At 46.6% G+C, this 19,946-nt stretch overlaps 1 protein-coding gene across 1 annotated transcript in view; it reads right to left on the bottom strand.

The window, feature by feature from the left end:
* The window catches only part of KANK1 (KN motif and ankyrin repeat domains 1), a 212,188-nt gene that overhangs the window by 127,356 nt on the left and 64,886 nt on the right, over positions 1–19,946 (bottom strand). Inside the window, exon 2 of the mRNA XM_047101577.1 lies at positions 8,512–8,632. The gene's annotated coding sequence lies outside the window, so the exon portion shown is untranslated. The remainder of the gene's footprint in view (positions 1–8,511; positions 8,633–19,946) is intronic.

A 19,946-nucleotide genomic window follows, 5' to 3' on the forward strand; every position in this document is an offset into this window, starting at 1 on the left:
GCAAGAGAAGGGGAGGAGCAAAGAGAGAGGAAGAGACAGAATCCCAAGGAGGCTCCGAGCTGTCAGCACACAGCCTGATGCGGGGCTCAAACTCACGAACCGTGAAGATCACGACCTGAGCCGAAACCAAGAGTAGGATGCTCAACCGACTGAGCCACCCAGGTGCCCCTGTTCATTTTTAAATGATTCACTTCTCTGTTATGAGCATTTGAAGTCATTAAAAACAAATAGAGTTGAAAAGAAATAATACACAGCTAAGACCCAAACACTAATTCCCCAGTGAGTTACCTTTCCCCGGAAGAATGAGCGGCACCAGGGCAGATGGGCGTTTTCTGTATCCAGACACCCACCCCTGCCACACTCTGGATGGATAAAGGACTGTTGCCGGGGCAACGACACATACAAACCAGCGGCTGTTAACGAGCACCGGCCCTGGGGTGGCAAAATGACCCAGTGACTGACAATTAGCTCCCCCCCACCCCCAAGAGCCGAGAGGTCAGATACGGACATCCAAAGAGGTCTCACTCCCTCCTCTATTTACAGGGACAGGAAATGAACTTGGTGCTTCACCATCCACACACAGGACCCTGGGCAGGGACTTGGAAGAGATGTAGTGAGCTGCGAGAAAAGCCGCGTGTTACCCTTTTACCGAGGTCTAGAAATGAACACTCCCCCGTTCCCTCCGTACAAATCTTCCTGGGAGTCCTCTATCAGGAGGCCCACCCTCAACGGAAACGGGATGGCTCCAATGCTTTTTTAGGGGGGTGATGCGGGGTGGGGGGAGGGTGGGGGGTGGGATGGGACAGGGGTGCTCCCGAGAAGGCAAGAAGTCTCCCCTTCAGAGCGCTCTCCCGGCAAGATGAATTCACACCAGAAAAAGCGCTGGCCCTTCAGCCCCTCATTTTCTGGGTCAGAGAAATTAACTCTGAGTCAAATTACTCTTTCTCTCACCAGGGACCGAGGACTGCATTTTAATTTAAGCTATTTTCTTTGGCCATTTCAGTGGGGTTATTAGGAAACAAGAGAACTTCGGATCAAAAAGCAGCTTTCAAAACTCCTTAAAGTCAAAATGTTTCAAGAATAAGAAAGAAGGACAACTTCAACGCATGTACCTTTACTTGTCCAGTCTCTTGATTAGAATAAAGAGGTTATCAGCAATAAAAAGTGGCTAAATCAAGAGTTTCTTTTATATGTTGGAGGATGCTGGGATAAAGGCACAGGGGGTCTCAACTCTCCATGCTTTTTTAATTTATTTGTAATGTTTATTTATTTTAGAGAGAGAGAGAGAGAGAGACAGAGTATGAGCAGGGTAGAGGCAGAGAGAGAGGGAAACACAGAATCGGAAGCAGGCTCCAGGCTCTGAGCTGTCAGCACAGAGCCCCACGTGGGGCTCGAACTCACGAACTGTAACATCATGACCTGAGCCGAAGTCGGACGCTTAACCGACTGAGCCACCCAGGTGCCCTTCCATATTTTTATGTTCAATTGTCCACATTCTTGCTCAGTTTAAATGTCATGATTAAATATTACTAATGCTATTGTTTAATGTTTATTTATTTTTGAGAGACAGACTGTGAGTGGGGGAGGGGCAGAGAGAAGGAGACACAGGATCTGAAGCAGGCTCCAGGCTCCGAGCTGTCAGCACAGAGCCCGACACAGGGTTAGAACCCACAAACTGCGAGATCTTGACCTGAACCAAAGTCAAACGCTTAACCGACTGAGCCACCCAGGTGCCCCTACTAATGCTATTTTAAAAACTCCAGACACTCATGGATGAAACCCCATTCGATATTTTTAAAAATCCAAAAATATCTACCCTTGTGGATCTGAGTTGAAGGGATAAAAAAAGAAAAAGGCTCGTGAATTCTCTACTGCATTTCACTGGATCTTAAGACATTTCATAAAATATAAACAAGCTCGAGCTTATTAGCAATGAGAGATTTTTACAGTGTTTCTGCTTCACCTCAATCCTTGGCCGAGTGGTTTCCATCACTTCCTCGAGAGCTCCTAAAATGAGAACTCCACGTTAAGGTTTAGATTTAGAGACTTACAAAGTCAAAAAGAAATCATAACTCCTGCACTTTTAATCATCTACCCTCCTGGTCGATGATTTACCCCATACTTCCCACCAGGAAATGAAGAAAGTTTTGAGGAACGAGTTATTCCCAATGTAAATCTCCAGTCAGCCTCTGTCAATCATGTTGGCCTTTCCCCCAGTTAGCCTCTCTCCACCTCCTGCCTGAAAACTACACTACTATTTAATTGCTTTGTGACTTCACATTTTATTAAGAGGCAGAAAAACATAAAGAGTGAAAACAAGGAGATAAGCCCATGGCCGTAAATTGTTCCCTTATGCAATGAAACTTGCCTTTCTGGTGCAATAAGGTGGGCACTGTGCAAAACCCTGGCAGGGGCCATTCTGCACAAGCCCGGCGTCCCCATCACTTACAGAAACCCCTCCGGCTCTCTGGGGGGATGCAGTGCCATAGATCAGAGGCCGGGGTGGTCAGCGGCTCACTTTGGCCTGCCCGTGTGAAGGGCAGAGGCCTGTGACTCACTGTGCTCTCTGCCCCAGGCCACCCTACACTGATTTCTATTCTCACGACAAAAAAAAAAAGGCAGAAGAGAACGACAGAATGGTGAAAAAATTTAGAACCCGACAGCACCCCAATCTGTGAGCCCCTTTCCCCAGAAAGCAACCTGTGTGTTCTATCAGCCAGTGAAAACGTTTTTGCTTAATGTTCACTCCCACGGACGGAGAATTTCTCCTTTCCCCCCCGCCCCACTGGCTTCTAAGTCCCTGTTTCTTCCTTTGCAGTGAGAACGAAGTCATTATCAGATGACACCACATTCCTGAGGGTGCCCGGACCCCTGCCCTCTGGAAGATTACATCCAGTGACTCACACAAACTAAGCAGGACCTGGTGTTTAAAGCCCTGGGAAAAGATCAATTAGTAATTTCTCTAACGTGCTGCCAGCTAGAAAACAAAGGCTTCAAGTGTTTTTGAAGCCCACTGATGTGCATAAGAAAGTGCGTTCATGACATTGTTCAGAAAAAGTATGCAAATTATTTGTGGGGGATGGGGGAGAGACAAAGAGAGAGAGACAGAGAGAGAGAGACAGAGAGAGAGAATGTGTCAAGATCAAACATTAATGAAGAATGAAAAAGCCTGGGAGCGCCTGGGTGGCTCAGCTAGTTAAGCATCCAACTTCGGCTCAGGTCATCATCTCGCAGTTTGTGAATTCAAGTCCCACGTCAGGCTCTGTGCTGACAGTTCAGAGCCTGGAGTCTGCTTCAGATTCTGGGTCTCCCTCTCTCTCTGCCCCTCCCCCGCTTGCACTCTGTCTCTCTCTTAAAAATAAACTTCCAAAAAAATTTTTAAAAAATAGCTGTGTACTGATAGTCTTAAGGGGGAAAAGGGGGTAAGGAGATGGAGAATGCCCAAGGGGATGACAAAACCTGGACAGGACAGCACCTTCTCAGGTGCAGGGTGCGCTGAAAACTGGTGAATGACAATGACAGTGAACCAATGATGTGCACTTCTGCGCATGGGGTCGATCTCCAAGAACTTTGCATAAATTCGCCCATGTACTCCTCCCAAGGACTCTGAGATTAGTAAGGACTATTATGATGAAGATTGTAGCATTACAGGTGAGGAAGAGGTGACTGTGTCCAAGGACACAGAGGTGGTGAATGGAGAAGCCGGGTGACCCCAAGCAGCCAGGTCCGGGGCTCTCTCTCGGGAACTGCCTCTCTGAACCAGATGGAGTCAGGTCCAAGAGATGTGTGTGAGCACACGTGTATGTGCGTGTCTGCCTGTGTGTGTGCGTATGTTCAACAAGCACAAGCACACGGTCCTAGCAAAGGGGCAGCGCCTACAGAATTCTGGGGGCAGGAAAGAGCTCGGCAGGCTCCACGAATTGACGGAAGGCCAGGGATGCTGGAACACAGGGTTCCACAGACAGTGACAGAGGTGAGGCTGGACAGCAGGCAGAGACACATCGCGTGGAGCCTTGAGGCCTTTGTAAGCAGACAGCCGTGGCCCCCGGGGCAGGGGAGCGCCAAGAGGCGACACTCAGAACAGGTCATTGTGCTACAAGAAGGGGGAATAATTAAAGGCATTCCTGCCTCCTAAGTGAATCTATATGGAAACCACAGGGAAAAGATCTCACTACCTAAATTAAATATTGACTTACTTTTAAAACCGCCAGACAGAGGGCGCCTGGGTGGCTCACTGGGTGAAGCGTCTGACTCTCCATTTCAGCTCAAGTCTCGATCTCACAGTTTGTGGGATCGGGCCCTGTGTTCGGCTCTGCACAGACAGGGTGGAGCCTGCTTGGGATTCTCTCTCTCTGCCCTTCCCCTGTGCACTCACCTCACAAAATAAATAAATAAACATTTAATTTTTTTTTTTCAACGTTTTTATTTATTTTTGGGACAGAGAGAGACAGAGCATGAACAGGGGAGGGGCAGAGAGAGAGGGAGACACAGAATCGGAAACAGGCTCCGAGCCATCAGCCCAGAGCCTGACGCGGGGCTCGAACTCATGGACCGCGAGATCGTGACCTGGCTGAAGTCGGACGCTTAACCGACTGCGCCACCCAGGCGCCCCAATAAATAAACATTTAAAAAAAACCACCATAAAAGTCAAAGGCAAAGGACATAAAAGCTAACAATATTTTTATAATAAAAGAAATTTTACAATAAAAACACTCCTGCAGGGGTCCCTGGGTGGCTCAGTTGGTTAAGCATCTGACTTTGGCTCAGGTCATGATCTCATGGTCTGTGGGTTCCAACCCCAGGTCGGGCTCTGTGCTGACAGCTCAGAGCCTGGACCCTGTTTTGGATTCTGTGTCTCCCTCTTTCTCTGCCCCTCCCTCCCTCCCTCCCTCCCTCCCTCCCTCTCAGTCTCTCTCAAAATAAATAAACATAATAAAAAAATTTTTTTAAACACTCATGCAAATCAGTAACAAAAAAGCAAACGTCCCTTTGGAGATACGGGCAAAGGACATGAACAGAGAATTCACATTAGGAGAAATATAACTGATTCATAAATATATGACCAACGTTCACTTGTCCAGAAAACTGGATAAAGTTTTTTTTTTTTTTTCTAATTCTATACTCTAATGTTAAGAAGAGTATGGGAAAGATATCTCTTGCTACTGTCAGTGAAATTTGTAAACCGGTTCAGATCTTTCAGGTAATATACATCAAAAATCTCTTTTCTGAACTTATATTAAATATTATTAAAAAAGTTTTTTTTAATGTTTATTTTTGAGAGAGTGAGAGAGAGCACGAGCAAGGGAGGGGCAGAGACAGAGGGAGACACCGAATCCAAAGCAGGCTCCAGGCTCTGAGCTGTCAGCACAGAGCCCGACCTGGGGTTGGAACCCACAGACCATGAGATCATGACCTGAGCCGAAGTCAGAAGCTCAACCAACTGAGCCACCCAGGTGCCCCTTATATTAAATATTATTAAGAGCAGCCTCAAAACTAGTTAGGAGGGTATGCATTGACACGTATGTCCAGAGGAAATTTCATTAAGCACATTCCTAAACTAGAATCTTCAGCAACTTTAACTAATTATGTTGACAAAGACACCACCAAAAAAGAAAACTACAGACCGGTATCTCTGATGAACACACATGCAAAAATCTTCAAAACATTAACTGAATTCATCAATACATCAAAAAGATGTTTTACCATGATCAATGAGGATTTATTCTGAGGATTCCAGGTTGGTTCAATATTCACAATCCCATCAATATGATACATCATCATATTAACAAGAGGAAGAATAAAAACCCTCTGATGATGTCAACAGGTACAGAATAAAGAATATGACAAATTAACAACATCCGTTCATGATCAAAACACTCAACAAAGTGGGTTTAGAGGGAACATGTCTCAACATAATAAAGGCCATATATCAAAACCCCACAGCTAATATCATATTCAATGGTGAAACACTGAGGGCAGCTTTTCCTCTGAGATTATGTACAAGACAAGAATGTCCACTCTCACCACTTTTATTCAATGGAGTACTGGAATTCCTAGCCACAGCAATCAGACAAGAAATACAAGGCATCCAAGTTGGTAAGGAAGAAGTAAAACTGTCACTATTTGCAGATGACACGACACTCTATGTAGAAAACCTAAAAGACTCCACCAAAAAAACTATTAAAATAAATCAAATCAGTAAAGTTATAGAATATGAAATCAATACACAGAAATCTGGTGCATTTCTATAAACTAATAATGAAGCAGCAGAAAGAGAAATTAAGGAAACAATCCCATTTATAATTGTACTGAAAAGAATGAAATACCTAAGAATAAATCTAACTGAGGAGGTGAAAGTCCTGTACTGTGAAAATGGTAAGATACTGAATCAAAGAAACTGAACACAACACAAATGGAAAGATGAGAAGAATATGATTAAAATGTCCATACTACCCAAAGCAGTCTACAGAGTCCATGCAATTCCTATCAAAACATGAACTGCATTTTTCATAGAACTCAAACAATCCCAAAATTTGTACAGAACCACAAAAGACCTTGCATAGCTGAAGCAATCTTGAAGAAGAAGAACACAACTGGAGGTATCACAATCCCACATTTCAAGACACGCTACCAAGCTGTAATAATCCAAACAGTATTGGAATGGTAGAAAAACAGACACATAGATCAATGAAACAGGACTGAGAGCCCAGAAATAAATCCACGTCTATATGGCCAAATACTATATGACAAAGGAGGCAAGAATATACGATGGGGAAAAGATAGTCTCTTCAATAAATGCGTCAAGCACATGAATGAAACTAGACCACTTTCTCACTCCATACACAAAAATAAACTCAAAATGGATGAAAGACCTAAATGTGAGACCTCAAACCATAAAACTCCTAAATGAAAACATAGGCAGTCACCTCTCTGACCTGTCTTACAGCAACATATTTATGGAGATGTCTCTCAGGAAGGGAAACACAAGCAACAATAAACTACTGGGACCACACCAAAATCAAAAGCTTCTCCACAGTGAAGGAAAACATCAACAAAACATAACCTACTGAATGGGAGAAGGTATCTGCAAATGACATAACCCATAAGAGGTTATTATTCAAAATATATAAACAACTTATATACAACTCCCCCCCCCCCCAAATAATAATAATCTGATTAAGAAAGGAGAAGACCTGGGGCGCCTGGGTGGCTCGGTCGGTTGAGCGTCCGACTTCAGCTCAGGTCATGATCTCGCGGTCTGTGAGTTCTAGCCCCGCGTCGGGCTCTGTGCTGACCGCTCAGAGCCTGGAGCCTGTTTCAGATTCTGTGTCTCCCTCTCTCTCTGCCCCTCCCCTGTTCATGCTCTGTCTCTGTCTCAAAAATAAATAAATGTTAAAAAAAAAAAATTTAAAAAAAAAAAAAAAGAAAGGAGAAGACCTGAGTAGACATTTTCCCAAAGAAGACATTCAGATGGCCAACAGATACTGTGTAGATACGTATGTGTGCGTATGTATGTGTGTGTATACACATAAAATATAAACTTTTGAGACCATCAGCAAGGTCAATAAAAAACCCCAACGTTCCCACATCCCCACAGACTGCCAAGCTGCCTGTAGCAGTATGTCCTTGGGAAATAATGGATGTGCTCAAAAGTCACACGTAAGGAGGCAGGGAAGGGACATCGTTCTATCGCCATGTAACTGAACAACATATGCTGTAGAGAAAAAGGAATAAGCATCTTCTTAAGGAGGAGAAGTAGGTGGAAAAAAGCCCACTGGTATGGTCTGAGTGGGTTTACCAGCCGTGTGAGAGGTTTATTTATCAAGTCATGTATCTGCACCTCAATTTTCTTACGATGGGGATAAGAAAAAACCCACTTCACAGGGTGATGAGAATTCACACATTGATATAAATGCTTAGGATAGAGCCTGGCCTAGGGCAGACATGTGATAAACGTTACTCGTTTGCACATATCTAGCAACTTAACATGCAACACACACACATCATTACCAACATTTGTAATATGAATACTACAAGTCATGCACTAAAATTTTAATAGGCATTATCCCTGCAAGTGAAACAACAGCCTTTTTTCTTTTAAATTCTCTGTTTTCTAGATTCTCTTTAGTTGAATAAAGCCAGCAATATATTAGTATTTAAATATCTCCATTTTTTCCCAAGTAGCCTTAATAATACTCCTTTCCATCTATTACGTTTCTCTAATATAATCCACTTTCTGCAGAGTGTGTTTATGGAAATAGGGTACTTCTGTTGATTTAATCTGAAGAGTAATACATTTCCCCTTTATTCTTCAGAGCCAAACAGTTTGCTCATATTTCTTCCGATAAAGTCCTTTCTGCCCTCTAATACATTTGCAGATGAAGAGTACCCCGAAAGGATTTTAGAGCATAAAAGGTAGGGAGAAAGAAGGGATTAATGTCTCCACAAAGCAAAGTTAAAGGACACAACGTGGCAAGTTAAGGACAGCCATACGGAAAAAGGACACCTCACCTCGATTATGTAAGGCCGGAAAACTACCGCAATCAATATTTCAACTCCATTCCCCTAGTGTGGTCAAAAGATGGAGACAATTTGATAGCTCAGCAGTCCGTCCGGTGCCGCGACAATCATTCTGGAAGAAAAGGAATCTCGTTGAGGAGAACGTGATGGCAAAATACGCTTGATTACTGGAGACAGCTATAGAGTTGAGAAATGAGCAGAGTTAAGCCATTTTCCGTGATTGTGGGGCGAGGTGGGGGTGGGAGGGACGGGCCAGAATGGCAGAGAGCCTACGAGCTCATGCAGGCCTGGGTCCCCCTCGCTCTTGGTACAAGCCGGGTTGCTTGCTCTTTTGGGATCTCCCCATCGCTTCAAAGACAAGGGCTGTTTCTCCCAGCCTCTCACTGGCACTTCCAACGCTGTTCAGGCGTTTGTCGGCGGGTCTAGAAGCCGGCTCAAGAATACCATTCATTTTCATATTTTGGTATCTCTGTCATTTCAGAGTCAGACTACTCCGTAAGAAGCACATGGCCTTTCCCCGAAAACCAGCTCCACCGAGGATTTTTCTCGGCATGTGGCAGTTCCCTGGGATTAAAACCTTGGGATTATGCGCAAGCCATCCCCCATCCCAGAGCAGTCCAGCACCACTTTCCCTTGAACATCCCACTGTTCTGTGCCCCGTCTTTCTCACTCCGGTCCACCGCGCCTGGCGAATACCGGGGCACCCCCAGCCGCCGACAGCAGCGGCCTTGACCCTGCCCTCTCTCTGCAGACCTCCGCCCGCTCACTCTCTTGCAGACCCGGTGTCCCTGTCCTCTAACCTCTGCCACCCTCAACAGCCCCCTCTCTCCTGGGCCTCATCTTTCTGGGCTATAAAATGAAGAACGGATTAAAATGTCCTCCCTCGATCTTCATTGTGCTTTGAGGTCAGATGTCCCTGTGCTTACATCCCGCCCCAGCCGCTTGGCAAAATTTACACAAGTCCTCACAAAGGGGACCAGTTGACATCTACCCCTAAGGTTGCTGTAACAAGAAAGACTATGAGATCCAGGGCATGGTTTACAACACATGCTTGAGAAATACTGGTCGTTCCCACCCCACCTTATAGGAGATCTCCAACTCTCGACTTCTCTGGTCTCCTCATTTCGAAATCCAGCATTCCTTACATGAGGATCCTGGGTGGCAACAATATTCTCTTCCATCAAATATCAACTCCTCCACGGACTTTCAGAGGCTTCCATAACCTAGCTCTAATTTATCTTATCTTCCTCCAGCTTACAACAAATAATTCCGGTCCTAGTCAGGCTAAGTCTTACTATGTTCCAAAGAACACACCCTTGACCCTTCCTTTGTTTCGTTCCTCATGCAAGATACTGCTTTTCTTATTCCTTCTGTCAAAGCCCAGCTGAGCCTGTGGCCCCAGTAATGCCCATGTTCCAGACACTTGAACCCTCACACAGTGTCTTAGTGGCAATGTCCGTTGTTTTGTGTTTATTAAGTATAGTGGTCCGGCTGGAAAGGGACCGCTCGGATCATTTTAACTTAGTTTTACAGGTTAGCATGGACCACAAACCAACCCAGCATTTTTTGGGTCAGCTTTGTGAACGCTTTGTGAAATTTATACACCTTTGTGCCTTGAGGTAATGAGACTTTTTTTTTTTTAATTAACTCCACTTTCATTTGCCTAGAGAGGTTCACACAGGAGCCTGTTTCATCAGCGATGAGGAAACCGCGCACAGACCATCCAGGGGCCTCCTCGCGGAGCCAGGAGAGGAGCTCTAAGTGCGTCCGATGCCTGTGGATTTTGTGTTGAAGCCAATGTGTTCGGATTTGAAAAGCCATCTTGTGATAACACTCTCGGCAACAACAGGACTCACGGTGGAGAGAAAGAGGATTGGCCGCTAGGCTTTTACCTCCAGAAACACGACAGCTGAAGTTCCAGGACTAAAGGAAGCGTGATGACAGAAGACACAGTGAAGGATCAAGGGAGACACAGGAGGAAGAACTTAAGGAGGAGACAAAGAGCGAGGGGATACAGAGGCAGAAGAAACAGCGTGCAGATGCCGAGACCGCTAGCCCAGGGAAAGATGAGCTGCGGATGGGGACGAACATGATGTCACGGAGTTGAGCGCCTAGTAAGGCAGCCACAGGTGACCCCTGAGGACAATTTGTCGAAGGGGCTGGTTCAGGATGCAGACCACAGGGGACTGAGGACAAACCAGGAGGGCAGACGGAGACCAGCAGAGACACTGTTATCAAGAAGTGTGCTAATCAAGCCACCGAAACAGCTGCTTATCTCGTATCCTGAAGTTCACCGGACTTAAACCAATAAAAACGCCTCCCCCCATGCATGCCCTCACTCCTCGCTTCTCCACGGGCACAGAGCTCAGTGACCAAAAATAACCGACGACAGACCCTTCCAACCTCTCTCTCCCAACACCCCCCGCGGTGCCTGGTTTTGGCTCTCTAAGACACCTTCTAGAACTAGTCAACAGCCACCTGCTATCAACGCTCAGCATCTAAATTCGATTGTCCCGCCTCAGGTAAATGCCAGTTACCTGTTTATCAGAGGGAAAAATGAAACCAGACGCTAAAATGTGTCAGCTGAACAGGAACAGAAGCGCAGACTCAGGTCAGATACCTTTGGGTGAACTATATCATTGATCCTCAACTGTCAGAAAGAGAACTTTCAACTTCTACTTCCTTCAAAAGCATGCTTGTTCTTTACTGTAAGTTTAAAAAACAAATATGAATAAAGAAAAAAACGATCAGCATTAGCCTGTTTTTAATCTTCTACTTTGTTACGTGTGCATGATGCAGCTATAAACACAATACACGAATGTGTCTCTATTGACCTAAAAAGAGACTCCCTAGCAGAAGGATTTCCAGCTGTGTTTTTAGTAACATTTCTCTCTTAACACCAGGGACTACTCCCGTCTCCCTGCCAATACTAAGCCAGGTTAACAGCTTCTGCTCCATTGGTTCCTCTGGTCCTTCTACGTTCTGTGTTAGTCAACTCCCCTCTCTCTCCTCTGTCACATGTCTTTGCTGAAGAGCCATTCTGGTCAAGAGATAAATATTTCTGTTTAGGAACCAAGGCTACTTTATCAGCCACTACAAATGTAACCGGTGACAGCTGACTTTCCAACATTCCCAATACCCTCGAAGGGTCCTCTGCTGGTTATAGGTTAGCGACAGCTAGGGTAACAGTATACATGTGAACCTATGCTTTTGGCGGGGGTTAAGAAGCACTGTGGCATAAATATTTTAAGTAGAGCCTGTACTGAAATTCTAGATGAAGAGCCATTCACCGATCCTCTGTGACATGCTGGGGGCCCAAGGTAGCAAATTTTTATTGACGCTGTGAGCAAGCCTTGCCATCTGCTAGGGGGGTCTCCAAGATTTCACCCTAAATGCGTCCCCCTCCACACCAAATGTTTCTTTTTTTTTTTTTAATTCATTAGCTGCACTGTGGGCCAGGTAGTGCGTGACACAACGGCCAAGGACGGTGGGAGCTCGGTGAAGCTGTCTGCAGTCACAATTACTCGTCGCTTTGGGAGCCCAAGGGCACAAGTGCACAGTGCATGTGCACCAGGCGGGTGAGTTTCCCTGCAGCAATATCACCACAACCAAGTCATTCATCGCCAGAGAAGGGAAAAAGAAACCTCTCCCCAGGCTTTCACGCATGCACTGAAGATTTATGGAAACTGCTTCGGGATGTGAAGGCTACTTCTCCAGAAGAAGCAGGTTTCCGGACTGCCCTGGGAAACAGCCCAACGATAGATGCCTCTGTCCCCCTTGCTGGTGTGGGGCAGGTACAGCCACCCACAAATCTGGAGCCCTGAGGAAGAGCGGGAGACGCCCCCAAAGTGGGGACCCGACCGTGGGTGACCGCAGCTCTAGGAGCGCAGGGGAGACAGAGCCTAGCCTCTGCCCGGCTGCGGCCAGCATGGGGACAGTCCCCCTGTGGCAGGAGGCTCCTATATTTGTCTCTCCCCACTGCCCTCATTGCTGTGGCTGGAGGGCTCTAACTTCTCTGCTTCGGGGAGGCTGCAGCCAGATTTTGTCAGGAGAATAGGGCTGGAGAGGAAAGCAATTGTCCCCCAAGGAGAGTCTTGCGGGAGGGCTGAGTGGGAGACGTGGAGGAGCACAGGACTGCACCTGCTCGGTCGGGGTGGCAGACACGCAGGAGGACGGAGGGAACGGCAGGACTCCTGCTGTGACAAAGTACCCTCCCCAGCCTCAACTCTCACCCAGAAGCAGCAGGGACCAGTGCGGAGAGATGAGCCAAGGGTGGGGGGATGGGTCTTCCAGACCTCATGACATATCATAAGAATGTCGAAGTCTGGGGGTCACATGGGTGGCTCAGTCCAGTGAGCATCTGACTGCGGCTCAGGTCATGATTTCGCGGTTCATGGGTTCGAGCCCACGAGCTGTGCTGACAGCTCAGAGCCTGGAGCCTGCTCTGGACTCTGTGTCTCCCTCTCTCTCTGCCCCTCCCCTGCTTCCACGCTCTCTCTCAAAAATAAAATAAACATTAAGAAAATAAAAATAAATTAAAAAAAAAAGAACTTGGAACCCTGGCACAACCTTGCTGGGGTGTGTGGGAAAGAGACCCAACGTTAACCTTTCTGCTACCACCCTGGAGTAGAAGATGAGTGGATTGAGAAAAATACAGTATTTTTTTGCACCCTTGAGTCTGTGGACCAAGATTCATTCTCAACTTGAATTAACAACTCAATGAGCAAATGAGCTCATGATGAAGGTAAACGGCTTAACAGCTAGTAACCTACATATTTTTCTGACACTATCAGTTGAAATGCACCGATCTCCATCAGATCAGGATGCCATTCAGAGTAAAGGACCCTTTGAGAGCAGAGGCTCATGAGGCTTTTGCATCACACAGACATTTACCGTGAATTTTGGCCTTGCTCGTCACCAGAGCTGTTTTTAAAGGCGCAGCACTGACAGAGACAGGTGTCACTGGAGGCATCACCTGCTGGCATTGACGAGGCCTCATGGGGTGGAGTCACTTCGGAAAATTCACTGTCATCCTTGACCTTGATTCCCAGTCTAGCCCAAGGTTTCTTAGGTCCAACACTGAGCTTTTCTTGGAGCCAGAGGATTCCTCCCCTAGAGCGTGAAGTTAATGAATAAATCCACAGCAACACGTTCATGGTATGCGTGGGGGGGATGCTTCGGTCCCCTCCACATGAACTACTCCCTTCTTTGGAATTTTCTGATCCAGCTACAGGGTCAGAGGGGACTCTCCCGTACTGCCTCCCGGTACACACACATCTCACCCAGCCAAGGCCTCGATGGGCCCCACGGAGGCATCAGACCCATGCTAAGCAAGATGCTTCCTTCCTCGGGTTTTCAGCCAGGCTGCAGATGCAGGTGGCTCTGCCCACAGAAAGAGCTGATGTGCAGAAAGGTGGGGTGCAGCTGAGGGCAGTCGAGACAACAGAGCTCTCCATGTTCCCTGCGCTTTCCCTTTGACCCTAGGTTTTCTCTGAGGGTCCTGGATTCCTTGGGGGTACTTTGGTATCCTGAGAAAGCCCTCCTTAAGTTGGTTTTGATTCTCACAGCCAAAGACGCCCAGCTGAATACCATCCTTTCCCTGTTACTGTGTTCTCCAGTGAATAATCAGATGTGCTGGGTGAGCACTGGACCAGTGGAGGGGAGAGGTGGGGGTGCCTGCTGTAGGCCATGTTTTGAACCTGGAACACCTCCAGGTCTAGGCCTCTCGTCCATTTTCAGTGTGCCTCCCTTGCCCATTTGTGCCTCCCTGAATCCTATTTTTCTAGGCTTGCATGCTGACTATTCTACTTTAGCTGACGTTTTCCTTACGTACACACATACATACATATATACATTCCATTTTTCCTCCTGTATTCAGCTGTACTATTTCCAGCTGTAGACATTCTATGAAGTCAAGATACAAAGATAAACCCCCAAGAGGGACATGAGTGCTCTGCTCAGTGCCCACTCCTGGTACAGGCTTGTCATCTCAAAGGTGGAATTTTTACCACAAATTGAGCCTACGTAACAAAGACAAGTTAAACATTAGACAGAGATGGGAGAAAACGGTCGTCTACAGTTAACATCAGGTTTTTTTTCATAGAAAACTGGTAGGGTCTGGTACCTTCTCCCATAAACATGCACGTACAATTTCTTTCTTTCTTTTTTTAAGTTTATTCATGTATTTTGAGAAAAGAGAGAGCATGCACATGTGTGAGCAGTGGGCGGGGTGGGGGGGTGGTTAGGGAGAGAGAGAAAGAGAGAGTGAGAATCCCAAACCTACTCCATGTTGTCAGCATGGAGCCCGACATGGGGCTTGAACCCACAAACTGTGAGATCATGACCTGAACCCAAATCAAGAGTCAGAAGCTTAACTGACTGAGCCACCCAGGCATCCCTACAATTTCTTGAGCTGGTAAAGAAGAGTCCAACTTGGTCATGGGTATTTTTTTTTTTCAATTGTCATACTTGATTTTATTCCTTAAAAACTTGCAATGATGTTGTAACAAAGTATAAATCTTGCTGTTTATTATGTATGTATTTAAGAAAAATCAATGGTGAGAAACACTTTTTTTCTTTTTTTTTAAAGTAGGTTTCACGCCAAGTGTGGAGCCCAACGTGGGGACCGAACTCAATACCCTAAGATCAAGGCCTGAGCTGAGATCAACATTCAGATACTTAACCCATAGAGCCACCTGGCACCCCTGGTGAGATATATTCTCCAACTGTCCGGGGGGGGCGGGGAATTAAAATATATTTAATTTTTAAAATTTTAAAGAGAGGGTTCAATAAAAAAAGCTTTTCTCTTTTAAGATTAATCAATCAGAAATGAAATCATTAACTGACATGTAAACTATTTGGTTTTTTTTTTACCCTTCGTGGCTTGACAAATGCAAAAAAAGAAGAAGAAGGAGAAGGAGAAGGAGAAGGAGAAGGAGAAGGAGAAGGAGAAGAAGAAAGGAAAATGTTACACTCAAGAGACTGCACAGGATAAAAGGGCATTCAGTCATCCAAAGTATAGTTCCTTACCTGGTATCTACATTTTATAAAGGAGGAAGAACATTTCCACTTAGGGCAAAGAAAACAAAATTACTTGTACGTGTGTGACCCTATCAAAAAGTGCTTTCTCTCTGATGGGGTTACCAAACTTGGCTCGATTCTGCCATTTAAACTGTAAGCCCCAGGATGGAAAGTTCCAGACCTTCCAGCACTTCTCTCCTTTTTCAGTTCTCTGTGGAGGAAATGACTACTTCTGGGAGTGACCGGGGGGGGGGGGGGGTGAGTGGCAAGAGACCCCTTCATCGGACTGAAGGAGGGGTGTGCAAGGAGGTAACCATTAGCTATAGGCACTCTGTCAGGCACCCTGGAGAATGCCACATGTCAAACATCTTTACTTCCCGAGAAAATTATAACAAAAGGTACCATTAAAAGAAACCCCAGGGGTGCCTGGGGGGCTCAGCTGGTGGAGCATCAGACTCTTGACTTCGGCTCAGGTTATGACCTCAGGGCTGTGGGATCGAGTCCTGTGTCGGGCTCTGCGCTGACACCGTGAAGCCTGCTTGGGATTCTCTCTCCCGCTCTCTCTGCCCCTCCCCCCTCTCAAAACAAAAACAAAACCCCCCAAAACCCCCAACACCGAAAACCACTGGTTCTCAAATCGAAGCATAAATCAAAATTGAAAGCATAAATCTATTAAAGCACAGACTTCTGGTCCTCACCTCAGAGTCTCAGAGTCACCAGGTCTGGGGTGAGTCCTGAGGACCAACATTTCTAACTAGTTCCCAGTTGATGTTGCACCACTGCTGATGGTGAGGTTTGGGGGGGGGGGAGGGGCGGGGCAGAGAACCACTGTCTTAGAAAGAGGAGCAAATGAAGGACATGAGCTCTTTAGCTAAGGATACAATCTTTGTGTTAGTAGCCATTGTGTCAATATCCACTGATAGGGAAATTCACTCAACAGCAGTTTACCAAACCCCTTAGCTACAGGGAATCTAATGCTTTAGGAGAAGGGCAGGGTCCCTCCTGCCCTCCTCCACACACCCAAGTAAAACGACTACTCCAGGAACCTCTTTATCTCCAACGCACAGCCTCCAGAAGGAACCGAAACAGAACTCCCGGTGGTTATCCATCAAAGGACCAAAGCGAATGTCTGGAGCTGCCGTTGAGAGTGAGAGCCCAACTAGAAAATGATGAATAAGCCATGAGGCATGGGGAGCAGAGTGATGGCACACAGTAAGGGCACAGGAGAGAGACGCAATCCAGGAGACCTCTGCTTCCTGAGCTACCCTTTCTCTGCACCTTCATCAGTCAGGTCCAGGGAGCCTGTAAGGGTTTTCTGTGCCAGGGCCACCAAAAGTGCTGTCCTACTGCCTGAGACCCCAAGCAGGTCTATCACCCTGACGACTCCATGCACCTAGAACTGCATAGACAATGACAGAGAGACAATGCACCAAACTCGGGCTTTCCAGACTCAAGAATGTGTCACAAATACATCAAGGGCGGGGCGCCTGGGTGGCTCAGTCGGTTAAGCGTCCGACTTCGGCTCAGGTCATGGTCTCGCGGTCTGTGAGTTCGAGCCCCACGTCGGGCTCTGTGCTGACAGCTCAGAGCCCGGAGCCTGCATGGGATTCTTTCTCTCTCAAAGTAAGTAAAATAAACTTTAAGAAAAAAAGATTAAAAAAAAAGCCAAACCCAGGTTACCCTGGCAGACACCCTTGGAAGCACACAGCAGAAGTGGAGGGGTACAAACTCCTAGCTGAGCCTCTCATTAAAGCTAATTAAAGCGACCACAAAAACCGGAAGTGTGTTGTTCATCTAAAGTCAGCCCAGCCTCACATGAGACATTCACACAGCGAGTATGTATCTCCATTACCTCGTCCTGTAGGCAGCCTGGCCTTCCTCCATCAGTCACTCTCACCCCAAGGGGGTAATTCCTCCAACTCTTCACTCAGGATTTCCAAAGCAAACATCCATCCGTCTCGGGGGAGGGGGGTGAGTCACAACTCTGTCAATTAGGTTAGCACTTTCTTTAAAATACAAACAAAACAGTGCTGTGACTTCTATATTCATCGTTACCCTTGCCACCGAGAGTACTCTCTCCTGACCATGACTTAGGTTACTTCCAACTTGAACCAACAAAGAAACAAAAAAAAATCCTGGTTTTTAATTTATGAGGTAAATCTACAGACTGGTAAGGTAGCAATTTTAAGTGACTGATCTTGGCTGTCCACCTTTCCAAGTTACCTTTCATTCTTTGACTGTCAAGAGTGTCCTTTGGTAATGGCATGAACTCATTTAGGACATAAGACTAATCACAGTGTTGTCGGCATCATGAATTCTCCAAGTCGGACTCCCTTCTACCTTGTCAGGAACTATCATTTATACCGGCTCAAATATTTTTCTCAAAACGTGGGAGAAAGAAAAGTTAATTTCCTGTTAAACCTAACCTTCACTGTATTAGGACATATATTATAATGTTCAATGAAACTGCACAGAATAAAAAACCAACTCCTGGGGCCCCTGGCTGGCTCAGTCAGTAGAGCAAGCAACTCTTGAGTTTGAGCCCTTCATTCAGCACAAAGGTTACAGGTGGGGGGGGGGGGCACAAAGATTCTTCTGCCAGCAACAGCCATTGTCACCTCATCCAGTAAAATGTACTTATGCAAAGAAAGCCCTGGTATATTAAGAATTCCCACTTGAGGGGTGCCCGGGTGGCTCAGTCAGTTAAACATCCGACTCCTGATTTGGGCTCAGGTCATGATCTCAACGGTTTGTGAGATCCAGCCCCACAAAGGCCTCCACACCAAAAGCATGGAGCCTGCTTGGGATTCTGTCTCTCTCTCTCCCTCTCTCTCTGCCCCTCCCCCGCATGTATTCTCTCTCAAAATAAATAAAACTTTGTAAAAAAATAATAATAAAAATTCCCACTTGATTTGTGATAAAGGAAGCAAGAATATACAATGGAGAAAAATAGTCCCTTCAATAAATGGCGCTAGGAAAACTGGACCACCACATGCCCAAGAATGAAACTGGACCCCTATCTTACAGCCTACACAGAATCAACTCAAAACACATTCAAGACCTGAACGTAAGACCTACAACCACGAAACTCCTGATGTTGGTTTTGGAGATGACGGTTTTGAATCGGACACCCAAAGCAAAAGCAACAAAAGCAAAAATAAATAAATAAATAACCAGAACGACGTCAAACTAAAAAGCTTCTCCTGACAAAGGAGACCATCAATAAAATGAAAAGGCAACCTACTGAATGGGAGAAAATCAGTACCAATATTTCTCTGATAAGGCTCAAGGTCCGAATTACATAAAGAACTCCTACAACTCAATAGCAAACAACACAAAACAAACAAAAAACACCACAATCCCATTAAAAAATGAGAAGATCTGAACACTTTTCCAAAGACAGAGACGCCAAGAGGTACAAGAAGAGATGCTCTACAACATTGATCATCAGGGAAATGCAAACCAAAGCCCCAAGGAGATGTCACCGCACACCTGGGAGAAAGGCTCGCCTCAAAAGGACAAGAAGTAACAAGGGCTGAGGAGGATGTGGAGCAAGGGAAGCCCTAGGCACCGCTGACAGGAAAGAAAGTGGTGTAGCCCCTGCAGCAAACAGTAGGAAGGTTCCTCAAGTGATTAGAAGTAGAGCTTCCGTCTGATCTGTTGCCACCACGTGACCCAGCAATTCTACTTCTGGATATTTATCTGCACAAAACGAAGATGCTACTTTGCATGAGCAAGCGTGAGTTGGGGAAAGGGGCAAGGGGGGGGGGAGGGAGGCAGAGGGAGGGAGAAGGGGAGAGAGAGACAGAGGAATCTTAAGCAGGCTCCAGGCTCAGCAGGGAGCGTGACACGGGGCTCATGACCTGGGCCACCGTCAAGAGTCAGATGATCAACCGACTGAGCCACCCAGGTGCCCTGTCCAGAATTTTCATCGAAAGCGCTCCTACCTTAGAGCTAATCCACTAACACGCGCAGCCAAAGGAACGCGATGTAACTGCTGCATTACCACAACCTGCGGCGACCGTCAACGGTGCCTCCGGTCCCTCCGGCGAAGCTTTTCTCTGGCTCTGGCGCGTCCGTAGCTGTACCCAGTGCCACTGTCTGCCTTGGTAACAATGCCTTTTCTTGTAGAGAAGACACGGGACGCCGCCTTGTCACACAAACACCCCAGAGCAGGAGCTGGTCCTGGGGGGAGCCCGACAACCCCACCCCCCAGTGCTCCTGGATGGAGCACGGAGACCACCCCCCGGGGGGCTAGATGGGAGGCAGGCACGCACATCCCACCACGGGGTGCACACTGGTCTCATTTGAAAGAAACCAATTTTGGGGTGCCTGGGTGGCTCGGTCGGTTAAGCGGCCGACTTCGGCTCGCGTCATGATCTCGCGGTCCGTGAGTTCGAGCCCCG

This window comes from Lynx rufus, unplaced genomic scaffold (genome assembly GCF_022079265.1).
Source record: "Lynx rufus isolate CCGP_SWC_20201006 ecotype Redwood Valley unplaced genomic scaffold, mLynRuf1.p SCAF_10, whole genome shotgun sequence".
Taxonomy (NCBI): Eukaryota; Metazoa; Chordata; class Mammalia; order Carnivora; family Felidae; genus Lynx; species Lynx rufus.